The following is a 20,612-nucleotide window of genomic DNA, read 5'->3' as shown; positions in this document are numbered from 1 at the left end:
TCCCTCTTTGCCTGTTGGAAGTTTGTCTGCCACGGCATCATCTTGCCATTCCCCTCCAGCGTCCCCGGACCAGCTAGACGCTGCAATCTGCCATGTTTCCCAGCAGCCTAAGGGCGCGCGCTTGGCGCGGCCCCGACTCAAGTACCAGCAGTGGCGCGAACCTCAGGGGCGTGGGAACTCTCCGGATCTCGCCAATACCAGAAATCTCTGGGTGCTGCAGCAAAACCAATCTGCTTGGACCCGGAAAGAAGAAAGGAACATCATTGGTCTTGCGCGGCTGAAAAAGGAGGAACTCAACAGTGATTTCTACCATCTCCGGACCTTTTTAACTCTTAACTTCGCTTCCTCATGACACCAACTGCTCCTGCACAGCCTATTTCCTGTATCCAGCCACTTGCCCGCTCCATCCTGTTTGCCTTGACTAATCGACATTGCAATTTCCTGCCCATGCATCAAACGAGGAGTAAGAAACAGGCAGCGTCCATTTCCGCAGCACAGGAGGAGAAAGAAGAGGCTGCTGCTGCTCCAGGAGCCTAAGTTAGAGTCTGCTGTTGCTAGTGTGTTTTGAAAGGGGGGGGGGAGAGAGAGAATGAATGAGCATGTCTGTGAGAGTGTGCATTTGTGTAGGAAGAAGAGATCTGAGAGTATATGTAGGTGAGTAGGAGAGAGCTGAGTGCAAGTGAGCATGGGTGTGAAAGTGAGTGGGCATGTGTGTATGGAAGAGGGAGAGACATCAGTGTGTGTGTGTTGGTGGGAGAATGGCAGAAGTAAAAGGTGTAAATGGACATGTGAGAATGTGAGAGAATGAGCAGTGAAAGTAAGTGTGAACATGTAAGAGTGTTTATGAGAGCAAATCTGTGAACATCTGGTCCCACTGTGCAGTTGCCCTCCCCCCATTCCCCCACCCCCTGCTAATCCATGGTAATCTCAGGGTGACTGGAAGTCAAAAGTTCCCAGGTATGCACATGTAGACACTTTTGTTTTCAATGTGATGTCAAGTATTCGCTTATATGTTACAATGATTCTCATGCTGCCAGGTGTGTGGCAGAATTCCAAAAGGCCTGTGTTATAATCCAGCTAGTCTTCATATTTCATGATCTCTATCAGTAATGCATGAAGAGCCATTTGTACTTATGTGCTGATGCATCATGATACCACTTGATTTGTAGATCTCAGCATTTTTTGTCCTTTTGTAGGAGTCTCTAGGGCTCTCTTGCAAGTGGACATGGAGGCATGACATGTGGTTGGAAATTTAATCCTGTAGGTCAAAATATCAGTTTGTGCACTGGCAGAGGGTGAGTTTGACCATGACAGCTAATAATCGCTGATATATTAAAGGTAAAATAATACCTTCTGTGGATAAGCCCTCAGATTGTGGTATTAACAGCCTTGACACTTTCATACCAGGCTTGCATGGTAGTGGAGGAAATAGTTTTAAATCTTTCTACCCAAGAAAACATCACCAACTGATGCAAAGATTTACTCCCTGTGAGAATTCTGCACAACTGCGCAGTACAGAATTTACACAGAATTCCTCTCTTGCGCAGAATTTGGAGAGAGACCCAGCAGGTCATAAGCAGAGCCCAAACTTCTCACAGCCAAAGATTAGGCCCGATGAGGCTGTGAGTGGATCCCATCCCACTCACAACTAAAGACAGGCCGAGCAGGGCTCAAATGGAGCCATTCCACTCATGGCCAAAGATTAGGTGAGGCCCACAGGCCGCAAATGGAGCCCATCTCACTTGTAAATGAAGATTAGGCAAGAGGCCTGGTGGGCCAAGAGCAGAACTCATCCCGCTCACAGCTGGAGATTAGGCAAGGTCTGGCAGGCCATGAGCACTATCCCACTTGCAGCTGAAGATTAAGCAAGGCCCAGCAGGCTGCAAGCAGAGCCCATCCCGGTTGTGCCGAAGATCCAGATGAAAGCAGCCCAGGATAGCCACAAATGGAACTCATTCTGCCTGCAGCTTAAGAAGACATCCAGATGAGAGCACAAGGGAGCCTGTAAACCTATGAGAGGACAGGAAGTATGTGTGTGAGGGTGCTGTGTGTGTGTCAGAGAGGAGAGAGAGGGGAAGCCTGTGTGAGGAAGTGTGTATGTGGATGCCTGTATGCATAAGTGAGGATGTGTATGAGAGAGGGATTGTGTACTTGTGTGTCTGTGTAAGGGAGAATGCATGTTTTGTGTGTAAGAAAGGGCGCCTGTGAGAAGTAGTGTGTGTGTGTGAAAGAGAGAGGAATCCTCTGTGAAGTGTGTATCTGTGAGAGAGAGGTAGCCTTTACGAGGGAGTGGTGTATGTGAGTGAGAGAAGAAGCTTGTGTGAGGGTCTGTGAGTGTGAGAGAGAGGGTGTTTGTGAGTGAGACAAGGAATCTGTGTGTGTGTGTGAATGAGAAAGAGAGAGAGATGGGGCCTGTACGAGTGAATGAGGGTGTGTGTATAAGTGTTGCAACCCGTCCCTTCCCGACAGCTTCACTCCGCCTTTCTTTCTTGCACCTCCTCTCGCTATGGATGGACGCCTGGCTGCCGCGGCGTCTGCCTGCCGTCCTCTCCGGCGTCCTCAGACCGGCTTGGGCGCTGCCTCCCGCAATGCTCCGCTGGTACCTTAGGGCGCGCGCGCCGCGCGGCCCTCACTCTTATTTCCTATTTGGCGCGAATCTCAAGGGGCGTCCCCCTGTGATGACGTCACGCTGCCCCGGATATTTAAAGCGCCATCTTGTGCTCCTACCATGTCACAAGAGCTGACCAATGGCACCGGTAGCCCCTGTGACATCGTAAGGGCAAGGCTATCGGCAACATTTTGAGTACTGGCAACCGACGGCCCGAGTGCAGGAGATCGCTCCGGACCCCCGCTGGACACCAGGGACTGACCAATGGTACCGGTAGCCCCTGTGACATCGTAAGGGCAAGGCTATCGGCGCCATTTTGAGTCATAGCAGGCCCGACAGCCCGACGGCATGGAGGGAGTGATCGCTCTCGGGATCCCGCTGGACCACCAGGGACTTTTAGTAAGTCTTGGGGAGGGATCGGGATGGTGGAGGAGTGTAAGAAATTAAAATTGAAGGGTTGGGGTGGGTTTGTTTGTTTTTTTTAATAAATGTGCCCCTCCCCCCACACTAACCCGAAAAACGAATTTTCCCCGAAGATCGGGGAAAATCTGTTTCGTGTTCAGGTACCCCTGAGCGACAATGAATTAGGCAATTTTGTTGAATTTGCCTAATTCATTATAAATGAATGCACATGTCTATTATTTTCCCATACCTTTCTGTTACCCTGACCTCTGAGTTCAGGGCCCTTATTGGTAACTTTTTTACTCCAAATTCCTTCCACCCCCGCCATACTCTGTTTGACTGTTGCCTGCCTCTGACAATTGCCTTCCCTATCGCTTATGACTGAACTTCACCTGCCTTGACTACTGCCTGGATCTTGACACTACTGAACTCTGCCTGCCTCGACCTTTGACTGTACATGGACTCTGAACATTCCTCGCTTGCCTCCTCTGCCTTCTTCTGTTCCTGGGCTCACCCTTCTGCGCTGGCTTGCACTTACTACTCCACGGATCATCAGCAAGGCCTGCACCTAAGTCCAGCTGGCCCCGGCACCTGAGGGCTCAACCTAAGGGGAACATGGGCTGGTAGTGGTGAACTCCAGCTGGGCCTCTGCTTCAGGCAGTTCTGCCTGCCAACGGTGGAGACCTGAGGGGTTCCTTCCCACAGGTAGCATCAACTCCGCCTCAGCCCAAGGGTTCACTTCACCAATAGTCTTATTGTTTATCCTCCTTCATCAGGTCTCTGATATGTCAATTATGTCTACCTCTTCATTAAGTGCAGTACATTCTAACTTTCCCATTTAATTCTTTAGACTTCTGGTATTTGCATACAGACATTTCAAAGCCTGGCGTGCGCTTTGTACTAATGGATCTACTTTTCAAGCACTGATTGCTTGCTTACATATGGACCTGGTGTTAAAAATGAAAGTTGTGGGTGGTTAGATAGGGTTTAAGGAAACATCAAACCTGCAAGGGACCTATGTGGCCTCTACAGTCCTCATCATCTACATAGGTCACAAACTTGTGTATTGTAGGGAGCATATGCTTTTTAAGTTAGGGTAAATTAAGTAGAGGGTACGGATTTTGGTACATAGCAAGTTAAGTAATGTTCATGTTATATAATTTGAAGCATGGCCATTCTTACACTGCAAGCCCCCTGGAACTGACTTTCTGCTATCTGTTCTACTTCAGAACCTGATTCCTGAAGATCAGTCACAGTTGAATATATACCATTTATAAATAATCTGTGTAGCTCACACAGATGATATCTGATTTAATTTATTCTGAATAAGTATTTGTAAAAATACTTGCATATAAATGATTTCTGAGAAATGTATTTTAGTGGACACTCTTCATTCATCCTGCTGACCATTAGAATATGTCATTTCACAACTCATAAGTAATTTCATATGTGCTGGCATGCTTCGAGATTAAAATGCTTTGGAGTGGAGTCAGAGCCTAGTGGCCAGAGCAATGGACCCTGCATTAGGGAAGCCAGGGTTCAATTCCCACTCAGGGATTGCTAAAAGAAAATTACCTCTCCTTCTGGCAAAATAAACATGGTGAATAACCTTTTTGGCAGTAGAAGAGGACTGGAACACTCATCTGCATACTGCTCCCAGCATCCCCTGGGAGAGGACGCCAGAGGTCACAGCAAGTGATCCAGAGTTTGAACTCCACAGCCCCAGCTTCCAGAGGCCCTGCATCTTTTGTAGTAGAAGAGGACCGGAAGCATGCGTCGTTAGGTGTTGCAAACTGTTGCGGACTGGACAGTGGACCATTGGGCCGACCTGGTGGAGGAAGATGGTTGGAAGAGAGCTCCACGGAGATGAGACAGGCCGGGAGGCGGTACCAAGATGAACGCAGGAACAGAATCTTCACCCTGGAGATCCAAGATCCCCCCGGGAGGAGCCCTGAGGATCCGGACCGCTGGGACTTAGGCGGCAGAAGTGAGTCCTGAAGAGAAGATGGAATCTTCACCCTGGAGATCCGAGATCCCCCCGGGTGGAGCCCTTGAGTATCCGGACCGCTGGGACTTAGGCAGCAGTAGCGAGACCAAAGCGAGGACGGAGCAGGAGTCGAGACAAGCGACAGACACGGAGTATCAGAGGTGAACCGGGATCAGGAACCAAGGAGACAAGCCGAGAAGAATCCAGAAGATGAGCGGAATCAGGAACAGCAGAACCAGAATCAGGAACACAGCAGAACCAGGATCAGGAACACAGCAGGCCCAGGATCAGGAACACAGCAACTGGTACCTCCAAGGAGAGAACCTCGTTGCTAGGCAACCTCCTTAGCCAGACACCAGGCTTAAATACCTTGCCGGCGTCTGACATCATCAAGGAGGCGGGCCGGAGCTTCCTGCAGTTGAGTCTTTAAAACGGTCTCCCTCGCGCGCGCGTACCCCTGGGATGGGCGGAATCAGAATCGGGACTCGGCGGCGTCTCCCTCATGGAGACGCCACCGCAGAGAGGCCAGGTAGTGCCAAGAAACACCGGACCCCGTTGTAGGCCGCGGCGAGAGAGGAAGGTAAGGGCCCGGTCGCAAGTCTAGCGACCGGGACCGCAACAGTTAGGAACGCGAATCTCAACCCTTCAAATCTTGAGTGAAGATCAATTTAATAGTGGTTGAAGAGGATTGGTAAGTATAGCTTTGGGAATATTTGGACTTAAAAAAGTTTGGAGAAAGGTGAAATAGTGGGATATATTCTTTAGAGTTTGCGTGGGTCTGAAATAATAAGCAAGCCAGAGGTAGTTCATTCTAGTGTCTGTCTTTCCCACTCTTGATTTTTAGGCAGGAGCCACTTTCTCATTAAAAATCAACCAGCCTCTTACCTAAATCATACTATTACATCAGCCCTTATTGAAAGTTTAATCATCCTCTTGTAGAACACTAGCCAATTAATTAGGAAATACACCTATAAATTTAAAGTACTCTAATTCCAACTCCCTTAGTATTCTAAACTTAACTAGGAACTCAACAAAATTAAGATGAAGGCAGCAGCCCAGCAGAGGGGGCTTTCCAGTATTTTGCACTGAATGTCACATGTATGATTGTATGTGTGCATCCGGTACAAAGAGCTCCTGGCTCTCAGGGGAACAAGCCCGATCTCTGGAGGCTAGAGTGGCAGACCTGGAGGAGCTGAGGCAGACAGAAAGGTACATTGATGAGACCTTCAGGGACATAGTAGCCAAGTCCCAAATCCAGTCTGGCAGTTCTGCATTGGATGAGAAAGGTCCCCGCTTGGAGAACAGCACCCTGGTGTAGGAGGAAGTGATCCTGTAGCACTGAGGACAAGTCTCCCAGGGCTACTGCCAGGAGGGAAGGGTTAGGTTGGCCATCATAGTTGGTGATTCGATTATTAGAAATGTAGATAGCTGGGTGACTGGTAGACATGAGGACTACCTGGTAGAGATGTGAATCGGAACCGGAATCTGATCGGTTCCGGTTCCGATCCAAATCTTAAAATTTTTATCGCCCAGCCCGATTTGAGTTTTGATTTATCGGCTGCGCCCGATCCGATAATCAAAAAACCCTCCCCCACCCTCCCGAACCCCAAAAAGGTTTTTAAATTACCTGGTGGTCCAGCGGGAGCGCGGGGAGTGATCTCTCGCTCTCAGGCCATTGGCTGCGTTAATAAAAATGGCGCCGATGGCCCTTTGCCCTTACCATGTGACAGGGCAAAGGTAGCGCCGGCGCCATTTTGAATACTGCAATATGGCCTGAGTGCAGGAGATCGCTCCCGGACCCCTGCTGGATCCCCAGGGACTTTTGGCCAGCTTGGGGGGGCCTCCTGACCCCCACAAGACTTGACAAAAGTCCAGAGGGGGTCCGGGAGCGACCTCCTGCACTCGGGCCATATTGCCAGTATTCAAAATGGCGCCGGCGCTACCTTTGCCCTCACTATGTCATAGGGGCCGACTGTCGGCCCCTGTGACATAGTGAGGGCAAAGGCTAGCGCCGGCGCCATTTTCAGTACTGGCAGCCGCTAGCCTTTGCCCTCACTATGTCACAGGGGCCGGCCGTCGGCAAAGGTAGCGTGGGTGCCATTTTGAATATTAGCAATACGGCCCGAGTGCAGGAGGTCGCTCCCGGACCCCCGCTGGACTTTTGGCAAGTCTTGTGGGGGTCAGGAGCCCACCAAAGCTGGCCAAATGTCCCTGGGGGTCCAGCGCCGGCCATCCAGTGCTCCTACCATGTGACAGGGGCCGACCAATGGCACGGATACCCTGTCACATGGTAAGGGCAAAGGGCCATCAGCGCCATTTTATTAGTGGCAGCCAATGGCCCGAGAGCGGGAGATCGCTCCCCGCGCCCCCGCTGGACCACCAGGTAATTTTAAAAGGTTTTGGGGGGCGGGGGGGGAGGCTAAGGGGGTCATTTTAAAGGGTCGAGTGGGTTTTTTTTTTTTATCGGCCCATCGGTGCCATTTATATTAGTGGCAGCCAAAATGGCGCCGATGGCCCGAAAGCAGGAGATCACGCCGGGACCCCCCCACTGGACCACCAGGTAATTTAAAACATTTTGGGGGGGTTTCGGGAGGGTGGGGGATTTGTTTTAAAGGGTCGGGGTGGGTTTAGGGGTTGTTTTGGTGTGCCGGTTTTCCCGCCCTCCCCCTCCCCCGATTTACCACGATAAATCGGGGAAGTTTCTATTGTATCGCGACTCTAACGATTTTTGACGATTTAAAAAATATCTGACAATTTTTTTAAATCGTCAAAAAACGATCCACATCCCTACTGCCTGGTAATTTGCCTGTCTGGTGTGAAGGTGGCGGACCTCACAGCTTTTGTTCAGATGTGAACCGGTATGATGTACCCACTAATGCTGGTATAAAAAAGTTTTAAATAAATAAATCACCTAGACAGGATTATAATCAGTGCTGAGGAAGAGCCAGTTGGTGTGGTACATGTGGGCACCAATGACATAGAAAAATGTGTGAGAGGTTCTGGAAGCCAAATTTAGGATTTTAGGTAGAAAGCTGAAATCCAGAACATTCAGGGTGGCATTCTCTGAAATGCTTCCTGTTCCACATGCAGGTCCCCAGAGGCAGGCAGAGCTCTGGAGTTTCAATGTATGGATGAGATGATGGTGCAAGGAAGAGGGATTCATTTTTGTAAGAATTGGGAAACCTTTTGGGGAAGGGGGAGTCTTTTCCAAAAGGATAGCTTCACCTTAACCAAAGTGGAACCAGGCTGCTGGGACTAACTTTTAAAAAGGAGAGAGAGCAGCATTTAAACTAGAACAAGGGGGAAAGCAGTCACTCAGCAGTAAATGGTTTGGAAGAATGTATCCTTGAAGAATACTAATGAAACAGGAGAGTTAGGGCATCCCAACAGAGAGGTTCCAATAAAAACAACAGTAGTTTATGTGCCTATATGTAAAAAATCACCTGAGCTAAAGATCTCCAAATTATCGCTATCAACTGAAAAGCAGGTTGTTAATACAAAGAAAAAACACACTTTGAAATGTCTGTATGCCAATGCCAGAAATCTAAGAAGTAAGATGGGAGAATTAGAATGTATAGCAGTAAATGATGAGATTGACAAAATTGGCATCTCAGAGACCTGGTGGAAGGAAGATAACCAATGGGACAGTGCTACATCAGGATACAAATTATATCACATTGAAAGGGAGGATCAACTTGGTGGGGGTGTGGCACTTTAAGTCTGGGAGGATATAGAATCCAATAGGATAAAGATCCTGCATGAGACTAAATGCACAATCAAATCGTTATGGGTAGAAATCCCTTGTGTGTCCTGGAAGAGCATAGGGATAGGAGTATACTACCTTCCACCTGGACAATATGGTCAGAAAGATGATGAAATGCTAAGAGAAATCAGGGAAGCTAACCAATTTGGCAGTGCAGTAATAATGGGAGATTTCAGTTACCCCAGTAATTTCAATTACCCCAGTGGGAATACTGAGAGGAGAGGATCACCTTGCTGGTGGCTGAAAGGAATCAGTAAGTTTTTGCTTGGGACATTGTCTTTTTTAAAAGTATTGGGGCAAAGTTAACTATTTGGGGATATTTAGTGTGTTTGTGTGTTTGTGCCTTTAATAGTCAGAAAGGCAGTGAATAAACAAGTTAGACTGTTTGCATTTTTAAATAGTCAATAAGGTAGCAGTAGGTAGGCATTGAATAAACAAGTTAGACTGTTTGTATTTTTAGTCAGTCAATAAGGTAGCAGTAGGTAGTGTGTTTATTTTTAAAAAGTCTGCAGAACTGAGTGTTCTCCAGACTTTTAAAGAGTTGAGTGTTTGTATTTAATACTAACTGAGTGCTTGTACTGAAAAAAAAAAAAAACACCACAAAAAAAAAAAACAACCCAACCCAAAAAGTAGCCAGAAGCTAGAAATAAGCTAGGAGCAGTGTATACCAAAGTAAAAAAAGTTGAATAGTTCAGCTCAGTTACTCACCTTGGAAAGGTGTTGAGGTAGTGTGATTGGGTTTGAATAGGGACCAACATTTGTTAATCAAGGGAGCAGTGAGTCACTCAGGCTGACTAACTGAAGTTAGACTGTTTGTATTTCCCAACCCTTCCACCCCTCGCCCATACCTTAATTTATAGGCAGGTGCCACTTTCACAAAAAAAAAAAAAAAAAAAGCATCAACAAAAACTTTATTGAGAATTCGATCAGACCCCGGTAGGCCCCTACCAGACACATAGTGAATTCACTAATACATTTAAAGGAAGTTAGACACATTCCTACTCCCATAGCAACCTAAAACTTAACTAGGAACTGATCAAAATTGAGATGAAGGCAGCAGTCCAGCAGCAAGAGGGGGGCTTCCCAGTCTTTTGCATCGAGTGTCACATGTATGATTTTTTACCCACCAGTGAGAAGTTATACATGTGCATGCGATGCAAAGAGCTCCTGGCTCTCAGAGAACGAGTCCGATCTCTGGAGGCTAGAGTGGCAGACCTGGAGGAGCTGAGGCAGACAGAGAGGTATATAGATGAGACCTTCAGGGACATAGAGTCAAGTCCCAACTTCAGACTGGCAGCCCTGGTGCTGCCTTGGAGGAAGAAGGTCTCATGATGGAAGAGCACCAACCAGGTGTAGCAGGAAAGGATCCTGTAGCAAGGACCTGCTCTCCAGGTGATGCATTATCCTTTCGCACTGAGGATATCTCCCCAAGGCCTACTGCCCAGGAGGGAAGGGTTAGGTCGGCCGTCATAGTTGGTGATTCGATTATTAGGAATATAGATAGCTGGGTGGCTGGTGGGTGTGAGGATCGCCTGGTAACATGCCTACCTGGTGCGAAGGTGGCGGACCTCACGCGTCACCTAGATAGGATTTTAGACAGTGCTGGGGAGGAGCCGGCTGTCTTGGTACATGTGGGCACCAACGACATAGGAAAATGTGGGAGGGGGGTTCTGGAAGCCAAATTTAGGCTCTTAGTTAGAAACCTTAAATCCAGAACCTCCAGGGAAGCATTCTCTGAAATGCTCCCTGTTCCACGCACAGGTCACCAGAGGCAGGCAGAGCTCCAGAGTCTCAATGCGTGGATGAGACGATGGTGCAAGGAAGAGGGATTCAGTTTTGTTAGGAACTGGGGAACCTTTTGGGGAAGGGGGGAGTCTCTTCCGAAGGGAGGGACTGCACCTTAACCAGGGTGGAACCAGACTGCTGGCGCTAACCTTTAAAAAGGAGATAGAGGCAGCTTTTAAACTAGAACAAAGGGGAAAGCCGACAGTCGCTCAGCAGCGCATGGTTCGGAGAGAAAGGTATCTTTAAAGGATACTAATGATGCATTAGAATTAGAGCATCCCGACAGTGAGGGTTCCAATAATTAGAAAAGTAGCCCAAGTGCCTGTAACTAAAAACTCACCTGAGCTAAAAAATTCTAACTTATCCCTATCAATTAACAAGCAGAATGAAAATACAAACAAAAAACAAACTTTGAAATGTTTGTATGCTAATGCCAGAAGTCTAAGAAGTAAGATGGGAGAATTAGAATGTATAGCAGTAAATGATGACATAGACTTAATTGGCATCTCAGAGACATGGTGGAAAGAGGATAACCAATGGGACACTGCTATACCGGGGTACAAATTATATCGCAATGACAGAGAGGAGCACTCGGGAGGAGGTGTGGCACTTTATGTCCAGGATGGCATAGAGTCCAACAGGATAAACATCCTGCATGAGACTAAATACAAATTGAATCTTTATGGGTAGAAATCCCTTGTGTGTCGGGGAAGACTATAGTGATAGGGGTATACTACCGTCCACCTAGTCAAGATGGTGAGACGGACAGTGAAATGCTAAGAGAAATTAGGGAAGCTAACCAAATTGGTAGTGCAGTAATAATGGGAGACTTCAATTACCCCAATATAGACTGGGTAAATGTATCATCGGGTCACGCTAGAGAGATAACGTTCCTGGATGGAAATAAATGATAGCTTTATGGAGCAATTGGTTCAGGAACCAACGAGAGAGGGAGCATTTCTAGATCTAATTCTCAGTGGAGCACAGGACTTGGTGAGAGAGGTAACGGTGGTGGGGCCGCTTGGCAATAGTGATCATAATATGATCAAATTTGATTTAATGACTGGAAAAGGAACAGTGTACAAATCCAAGGCTCTCGTGCTAAACTTTCAAAAGGGAAACTTTGATAAAATGAGAAAAATTGTTAGAAAAAAACTGAAAGGAGCAGCTACAAAAGTAAAAAATGTCCAAGAGGCATGGTCATTGTTAAAAAATACCATTCTAGAAGCACAGTCCAGATGTATTCCACACATTAAGAAAGGTGGAAAGAAGGCAAAACGATTACCGGTATGGTTAAAAGGGGAGGTGAAAGAAGCTATTTTAGCCAAAAGATCTTCATTCAAAAATTGGAAGAAGGATCCAACAGAAGAAAATAGGATAAAGCATAAACATTGGCAAGTTAAATGTAAGACATTGATAAGACAGGCTAAGAGAGAATTTGAAAAGAAGTTGGCTGTAGAGGCAAAAATTCACAGTAAAAACTTTTTTAAATATATCCGAAGCAGAAAGCCTGTGAGGGAGTCAGTTGGACCGTTAGATGATCAAGGGGTTAAAGGGGCACTTAGAGAAGATAAGGCCATCGCGGAAAGATTAAATGATTTCTTTGCTTCTGTGTTTACTTAAGAGGATGTTGGGGATGGTACCCGTAATGGAGATGGTTTTCATGGGCAATGATTCAGATGGACTGAATCAAATCACGGTGAACCTAGAAGATGTGGTAGGCCTGATTGACAAACTGAAGAGTAGTAAATCACCTGGACCGGATGGTATACACCCCAGAGTTCTGAAGGAATTAAAAAATGAAATTTCAGACCTATTAGTAAAAATTTGTAACTTATCATTAAAATCATCCATTGTACCTGAAGACTGGAGGATAGCAAATGTAACCCCAATATTTAAAAAGGGCTCCAGGGGCGATCCGGGAAACTACAGACCGGTGTAGCCTGACTTCAGTGCCAGGAAAAATAGTGGAAAGTGTTCTAAACATCAAAATCACAGAACATATAGAAAGACATGGTTTAATGGAACAAAGTCAGCATGGCTTTACCCAGGGCAAGTCTTGCCTCACAAATCTGCTTCACTTTTTGAAGGAGTTAATAAACATGTGGATAAGGTGAACCGGTAGATATAGTATACTTGGATTTTCAGAAGGCGTTTGACAAAGTTCCTCATGAGAGGCTTCTTGGAAAAGTAAAAAGTCATGGGATAGGTGGTGATGGCCTTTCGTGGATTGCAAACTGGCTAAAAGACAGGAAACAGAGAGTAGGATTAAATGGGCAATTTTCTCAGTGGAAGGGAGTGGACAGTGGAGTGGCCTCAGGGATCTGTATTGGGACCCTTACTTTTCAATATATTTATAAATGATCTGGAAAGAAATACGACGAGTGAGATAATCAAATTGCAGATGACACAAAATTGTTCAGAGTAGTTAAATCACAAGCAGATTGTGATAAATTGCAGGAAGACCTTGTGAGACTGGAAAATTGGGCATCCAAATGGCAGATGAAATTTAATGTGGACAAGTGCAAGGTGATGCATATAGGTAAAAATAACCCATGCTATAATTACATAATGTTGGGTTCCATATTAGGTGCTACAACCCAAGAAAGAGATCTAGGTGACATAGTGGATAACACATTGAAATAATCGGTACAGTGTGCTGCGGCAGTCAAAAAAGCAAACAGAATGTTGGGAATTATTAGAAAGGGAATGGTGAATAAAACGGAAAATGTCATAATGCCTCTGTATCGCTCCATGGTGAGACCGCACCTTGAATACTGTGTACAATTCTGGTCGCCGCATCTCAAAAAAGATATAATTGCGATGGAGAAGGTACAGAGAAGGGCTACCAAAATGATAAGGGGAATGGAACAGCTCCCTAAGAGGAAAGACTAAAGAGGTTAGGACTTTTCAGCTTGGAGAAGAGATGACTGAGGGGGGGATATGATAGAGGTGTTTAAAATCATGAGAGGTCTAGAACAGGTAGATGTGAATCGGTTATTTACTCTTTCGGATAGTAGAAAGACTAGGGGGCACTCCATGAAGTTAGCATGGGGCACATTTAAACTAATCGGAGAAAGTTCTTTTTTACTCAACGCACAATTAAACTCTGGAATTTGTTGCCAGAGGATGTGGTTAGCGCGGTTAGTATAGCTGTGTTTAAAAAAGGATTGATAAGTTCTTGGAGGAGAAGTCCATTATCTGCTATTAAGTTCACTTAGAGAATAGCCACTGCCATTAGCAATGGTAACATGGAAATAGACTTAGTTTTTGGGTACTGCCAGGTTCTTATGGCCTGGATTGGCCACTGTTGGAAACAGGATGCTGGGCTTGATGGACCCTTGGTCTGACCCAGTATGGCATTTTCTTATGTTCTAATGTTCAGTATTGACTGGGTAAATTTAACATCAGGACAAGCTAGAGAAATGAAGTTCCTGGATGGAATATAAACGACTGTTTCATGGAGCAATTGGTTTAGGCAACCAATGAAAGAGGGAGCTATTTTAGATTTAATTCTTAGTGAAACGCAGGATTTGGTGAGAGCCGTAATAGTGCTATGCCACTTGGCAATAGTGATCATAGCACGATCAAATTTGAACTAATAACTGGAAGGGGAACAGTAAGAAATCAAAATGCAAAAAAGAGATGTCAACCAATGGACATCATTCACTGAGATATCTGAAATGGAAGTGGAACAAATGCTAAAAAATGTAAACCCCGCCCCACACAAAATTGACGCAATACTTACTATTGAACTTAAGAAATCAGCTAACACAGTCACCCATACACTGACTGAAATCATAAACCTATCCCTTGATGAAGGAACAATGCCAGATATACTGAAAGGAGCAATGATAAACCAATCATTAAGAAAAAAAAACAGTGATCCCCTTATCCTGAACAACTATAGGCCAGTATCGAATCTTCCCTTATTAGCTAAACTAATTGAGAAAACAGTACAGAAACAGCTAGCTGAACACCTAGATGACAATAACATACTGTATCCATCGCAACACGGATTTTGAAAACACTACAGCACGGAGACATTGCTCCTCTCTCTAACAGATAACATTCTAAGAGGTTTTGATAGCGGTAAACACTATATTCTAATAATGCTCGACCCTATCGGCAGCCTTTGACACAGTTAACCACAAATACTACTAAATAGACTAGAAGAAATCGGACTACAAGGCAAAACATTAAACTGGTTCAGCTCATATCTAAAAAACAGGGTTTTTCCAAGTTCAGATCAATCACACATTATCAGAAAAAATCAACCTCAAAACAGGGGTTCCGCAGAGATCAGCCCTGTCTGCGACCCTTTTTAACATATACATGCTGCCATTATGCCACTTACTGGCAGGACTAGGAATTATACATTACATTTATGCTGACGATATCCAACTAATTCTACCTATAGATGACACAATAGAGAAAACATTAATCTAGCTAACATGTACCTAAGCATTATAAAACAACTACTGACACAAATGGAACTTGTTATTAATATTGATAAAACAGAATTTCTACACCTAGAACGGAAAAAATACTGAAACCAGCCAACACCTCAATAATCCTCAAGGACAACCAGAAAATTGAACTAGCTGGAAAAAGTACGTAACCTTGGAATAATAATGGACCCTGAAATCAATCTAAACAGCACATATCACTAAAGTAAAAGAAGGATACGCAAAACTCATGGTACTCAGAAAACTAAAACCACTACTAACTCAAAATGATTTCCGGAACCAATTCTACAGGCACTAATTTTCTCCAGCACGGGATTACTGTAATGCCCTGCTGCTAGACTACCAATTACTACGTTAAGACCACTTCAAATACTTCAGAACACAGCAGCTAGAATACTAACCGGAAAAAAGGAGGAGGGACCACATAACCGAAACCCTAGCGGAACTACATTGGTTACCGATTTAACACAGAATTAAATACAAAAACCCTATGTACCATCCATAAACTAATTCATGATGAGAAATCAGACTGGCTAAACACAGCATTACGGGTACATGTCCCACACAGAAATCTTCGATCAGCAAATAAAGCACTCCTAACCATCCCTTCAGTTAAAACAGCAAGACTAACCCAAGTGAGGGAAAGGGCCTTATCATTAGCAGGACCCACAATTTGGAACACAATGCCTCCAGAGATCAGATTACAAAGTGATCTCAAGGCATTTAAGAAAAGTTTAAAAACATGGCTTTTTAAACAGGCATTTTACAAGGAGATGGGGAGAATAGAAATTATTCAGGAATAAGCAGATAAACACCGACACACAGTACTTATGACAATACAGTAGAGTAGTCTATGATCCCCACATCACAACTAGCATATTGATAACACTATGTATAATAAATTTACCCGTAAAAGTACTTTCAGTACACTCGGTCATGACCCACTTCTCTAAAAATTATTTTGTCTAATGATATATTGTAACCGAACCTTTGACGGCACCTGTTAGAATGTACTATAGTACACTTTTACTTACATTAAATATGTGCCTACATGTAAACCGTTGCGATGGTATATAACTTAGCGACAGTATAGAAAAGATTTTAAATAAATAAAATAAATAAATAAGTAAACCTACAGCTCTAACACACTACACTTTTTGAAAAGGGAAACTTTGATAAAATGAAGAAAATAGAAAAAAACTGAAAGATGCAGCTGGAAAGATTAAAAATGTTCCACAGGCATGGACATTGTTTAAAAATACAGTCTTAGATGCACAGTCCATGTTACGCGTGCCATCCGCGGCAGACCCGTGACACGGCCCTCTCACCTTTCCACAAGTACTTCAGCCTCTGGTTCCTCCTCGCTAGTGGGGTCTCCTCCAGTGCCTCCAGCTCTGCCACAGTCCCCAGCGTTCCTGGTCATGATGCTACTGCTCGTTGGGCCTCTCTGCTTGGCCCATGGAGAGACGCCACTACCCATGCCACACCCTCGCTAGGGGTGCACACGCATCACTGATCCTTATGTAGGAACCACGGCGGGAACCTGGCCACGGCCCCAGATGATGACGTCAACCTCTTCATAGTATTTAAGCTCAGGTCCCGCTCCATAGCATCTCCTTTGCAACAGGTCTCCTCGTTGATCGCATACTCGTTGCTACTGGAGATTCGTCTCTACTCTACGTTCCTGTTCCTCAGTGTTCCTGGTTCCTGTTTCCTTGTTCCTGCCCTGCCCATGCTTTGGATTGATTACACGGACTTTGACTTTGCTTTGCCTGACTACGCTACCGCCTATCTCCAGACCCAGACCTCCGCTTTGCCTGACTACACTAGCGCCTATCTCCAGACCCAGACCTCCGCTTTGCCTGACTATGCTACAGTCTATCTCCAGACCCAGACCTCTGCATCGCCTGAGCATGCTCCAGCCTATCTCCAGACCTAGACCTCTGCTTCACCTGACCACGTATTGCCTATCTCCAGATCCTGATCTTCTTTTGTCTGACTACGCTATTGACTTTTCCATGATCAGACCTTAGCTTTGATTGACGATATGATTGTCTCCGTGAACAGACCTTAGCAACGTTTGCCACAGCCCTGGATTGCCGCCAGCCATGATTCAAGCCTGCCATTGAATGCCTCTTCTTCCTACTCCCTGGACGTGGACTTATTAGGCTTCAGCCTATCTTTGCCCTTGTTTCATTGGCGCCCGAGTTTCCAAAACTTGCCCAGTCCAGAGTAGGACTACTCCACCTCTCGTCTGCTGTCTCTGGGCTGAACCAACTTCTCTTGCTATTCTACCTCATGGCCCACCTAAGTCCTGCTGGCCCCAGCACCCAAAGGATCAACCGTGGGGAACGAGGGCTGGTATAGTTGAAGCTCCAGCGGCCTCTGCCTATCAGCCCACTCCACCTGCTGACGGTGGGGACCCGTAGGTCCCTACTAGGTTGCATTAACCCCACCTCGGCCCAAGGGTCCACCTCCAATGCAACAAGTTGCAAAGGCCATGGACTTGGTGGAGCCGCGTGCCCTCCAGGCCATCCCAGGCCTGGCATCCAAGGTACAAGAACAGCACACCCGGCTTGATGCCCTTCACTAATAATCCAGATTCTACTCCGGCTCCTCCTCATCCACAAGCCATCTCCATCGATGCTCCGAGCCTTGTTGGCCCTACCAGCGCCCCCGCGCTTCAACGGTGACTCCAGACTCTGCAGAGGGTTCATTAACACAATGCTATATGCAGTTTGCTCTGCAGCCCACCATCTTCCAGGACAAATTGACCAAAGTCACCTTCATCTTATCCTGTCTCGAAGGGAAGGCACTGGCTTGGGATTCCCCCTGTGGGAACGCTCGGATTCCTTGCTAAAGGAACTGTCTCAGTTTGTGGTTGTGTTTCGACGGACCTTCAATGATCCTGGGCGGCATGCCGTGGCAAGCACCAGTCTGCTACATCTCCGTCAAGGTCAAAGAAGTCTCTTCGACTATACCATCGAATTTCGGACTTTGGCTACGGAGCTCACCTGGCAGGAAGACTGCCTATGAGCTATCTACCTGGATGGACTTTCCTCACAGCTGAAGGATGAATTGGCTGCAAGGGAGCTCCCTTCCTCTCTTGAAGACCTTTAGACTTGACAGGCCGAATCAACCACCGTCTCCAAGAGCGTCACCGGGAGAGTCAGATGCCCAAGAAGCCCTCTCGAGTTCCGTCCTGTTCGCCACCAACCACGCCCCAAGCAGGGACACTATGGTAGTTAAGATGGAAGAGCCCATGCAGTTGGATTGTGGGCGGCTGACACCGAAGCGCCTCCGGCGGAGACAAACTGGTCTGTGTCTGTATTGCGGAGCACCTGGCCATCATCTATAGACTTGTCCTATCCATCCGGGAAAACTTCCCGACCCAAGTTCAGTAGGGGTCCTGAACTTGGGCGCAACCTCTCCGGCTCCTCAGTTATCCATACCTATTACCTTGATCTGGGATTCCCAGTCCTTTCCAGTTCTTGCTCTGGTAGATTCTGGAGCAGGAGGTAATTTCATTCTCAAGACCTTGTCCAGCTCCTGGGTATAAAGACCCGCTCGCTTGAGACCTCCTTATGTATCGCATCTATTTATGAAGAGCCATTACCTGGCTGAATCTCCCTTACTACAGAACCTGTCCAGCTGCGCACTGGCGCCTTACACACTGAGGAACTCGAACTGTTAGTGTTGGAGAAATCCATCCATCTGGTATTTCTTGGACTCCCCTGGCTACAGAAGCATTCTCCCCAATTTAACTGCGGTTCGTTGCATCTGGTGGAATGGGATCCCGTCTGCCACCGTCCTGTCTCCAGAAAGTAATACCTCCATCCATAGTTCCTTTGGCTGCCACTTCTTCAGGCATACCTGCCCCTTACACAGACTTCGAGGATGTGTTCTCCAAGCAAAAAGCAGACCTTCTTCTGCCTCTTCGCAGGTTCGATTGTCCTATTGATCTTCTCCCAGGGCCCACGCCTCCTCAAGGACGCACCTACCCTCTGTCTCTGCTCGAGACAAGGGCCATGACAAAATACATCCAAGAAAACCTTGCGAAAGATTCATCCGCCCTTCTACTTCTCCTGCTGGGGCGGGATTCTTTTTTGTTTTCAAGAAAGATGGTTCACTTAAGCCATGTATTGACTACCGCGGCCTAAACACTATCACCCGTAAGGACAAATAACCCTGCCACTAATCTCTGAACTCTTCGATCATCTTCAGGGGGCATATATATTTACAAAGTTGAACCTATGCGAGCGTATAACCTGGTACGAATCTGCCCTGACGACATCTGGAAGACAGCCTTTAATACCCGGGATAGGCACTATGAATACCTGGTGATGCCCTTCGGCCTCTGTAATGCGCCCACAGTATTCCAACGAATGATGAATGAAATCTTTAGAGATTTGCTGTATAGCAAAGTCGTGGCTTACCTGAACGATATTCTCGTCTTTTCTAAAGACCTGGACACCCACCGCACTGATGTCTGAACCGTCCCCCAATGCCTTTGCGAGAACCATCTGTTTGCAAAATTGGACAAATGCTTGTTCGAGAAATCCAGCCTGCCTTTCCTCGGTTATATTATCTCCCCAACAAGGGTTTTCCATGGACCCACCAAGTTAAAAAGGAATCTGGGACTGGCCCACAAGCCCGTGGGTCTCAAAGCACTCCAGCGCTTCCTGGGATTCCTCAACTACTATTGTCACTTCATTCCACATTACTCTACTCTGGCTGCTCCTTTGACGGCCCTAACTCGCAAAGTCGAGATACACGAAATTGGACTCTGGAGGCCGTTGCAGCCTTCCACCACCGTCTTAAGAAGCCTTCCAGAAGGGATCCTGTTTACAATCATCCCGACCCGAATTGTCCATTTCCTAGTGGAAGTGGACCCCTCCGCCATTGGGGCTGGGGTGGTCCTGAGTCAATGCCAAACCGCTTCCGGATACTATAGTCCCGTGCTCCTTCTTACTCCTGTAAATTTTCATCTGCGGAGCAAAATTACAGCATAGGGGATCGTTGAATTCATCGTGGTCATCCAGCTACTATGGTGCCTGTGGCTAGAGGGCACTCAACACAAATCCACTGTGTTCACTGATCATAAGAATCTGGAACATTTGAGCCAAGCCCAATGTCTTAATGCCCCGTCAAGCTCGATGGGCTCTGTTTCTTTTTCCAGGTTCGATTTTGACGCTTCCACTACCGCCCAGCCAATAAGAATCTCCGGGCAGATACCCTATCACGATCCTTCGAGCCTGAAGACACTCCAGAAGAACCTAGCCACATAATAGACCCATCCTATATTTGTTTACTGCCACTCCACCAGTTCCTGCTGGGAAGACGGGTCATGCCCTGACGACTCTGAGAAAGAGTGCTCCATTGGGCACATGATTCCAAATTTGCTGGTCATCCAGGATGAACACGGACTTGGCACTGATCCAGCGGTTCTTCTGGTGGCCTACTATGGTCTCGAAGTTAAAAGCATACTTTGAATCCTGTAATATCTGTGCACAGCAGAAACCCCTGGTCAGTCGACCTTGGGGACTCCTACAACCACTACCAGCTCCCGAGGAACCGTGGACCCCACCGGTCTATGGA

Source organism: Rhinatrema bivittatum, chromosome 8 (assembly GCF_901001135.1).
Source record: "Rhinatrema bivittatum chromosome 8, aRhiBiv1.1, whole genome shotgun sequence".
Taxonomy (NCBI): Eukaryota; Metazoa; Chordata; class Amphibia; order Gymnophiona; family Rhinatrematidae; genus Rhinatrema; species Rhinatrema bivittatum.
The sequence above is the reverse complement of the archived record's forward strand: the minus strand, read 5'-3'. Positions refer to the sequence as shown.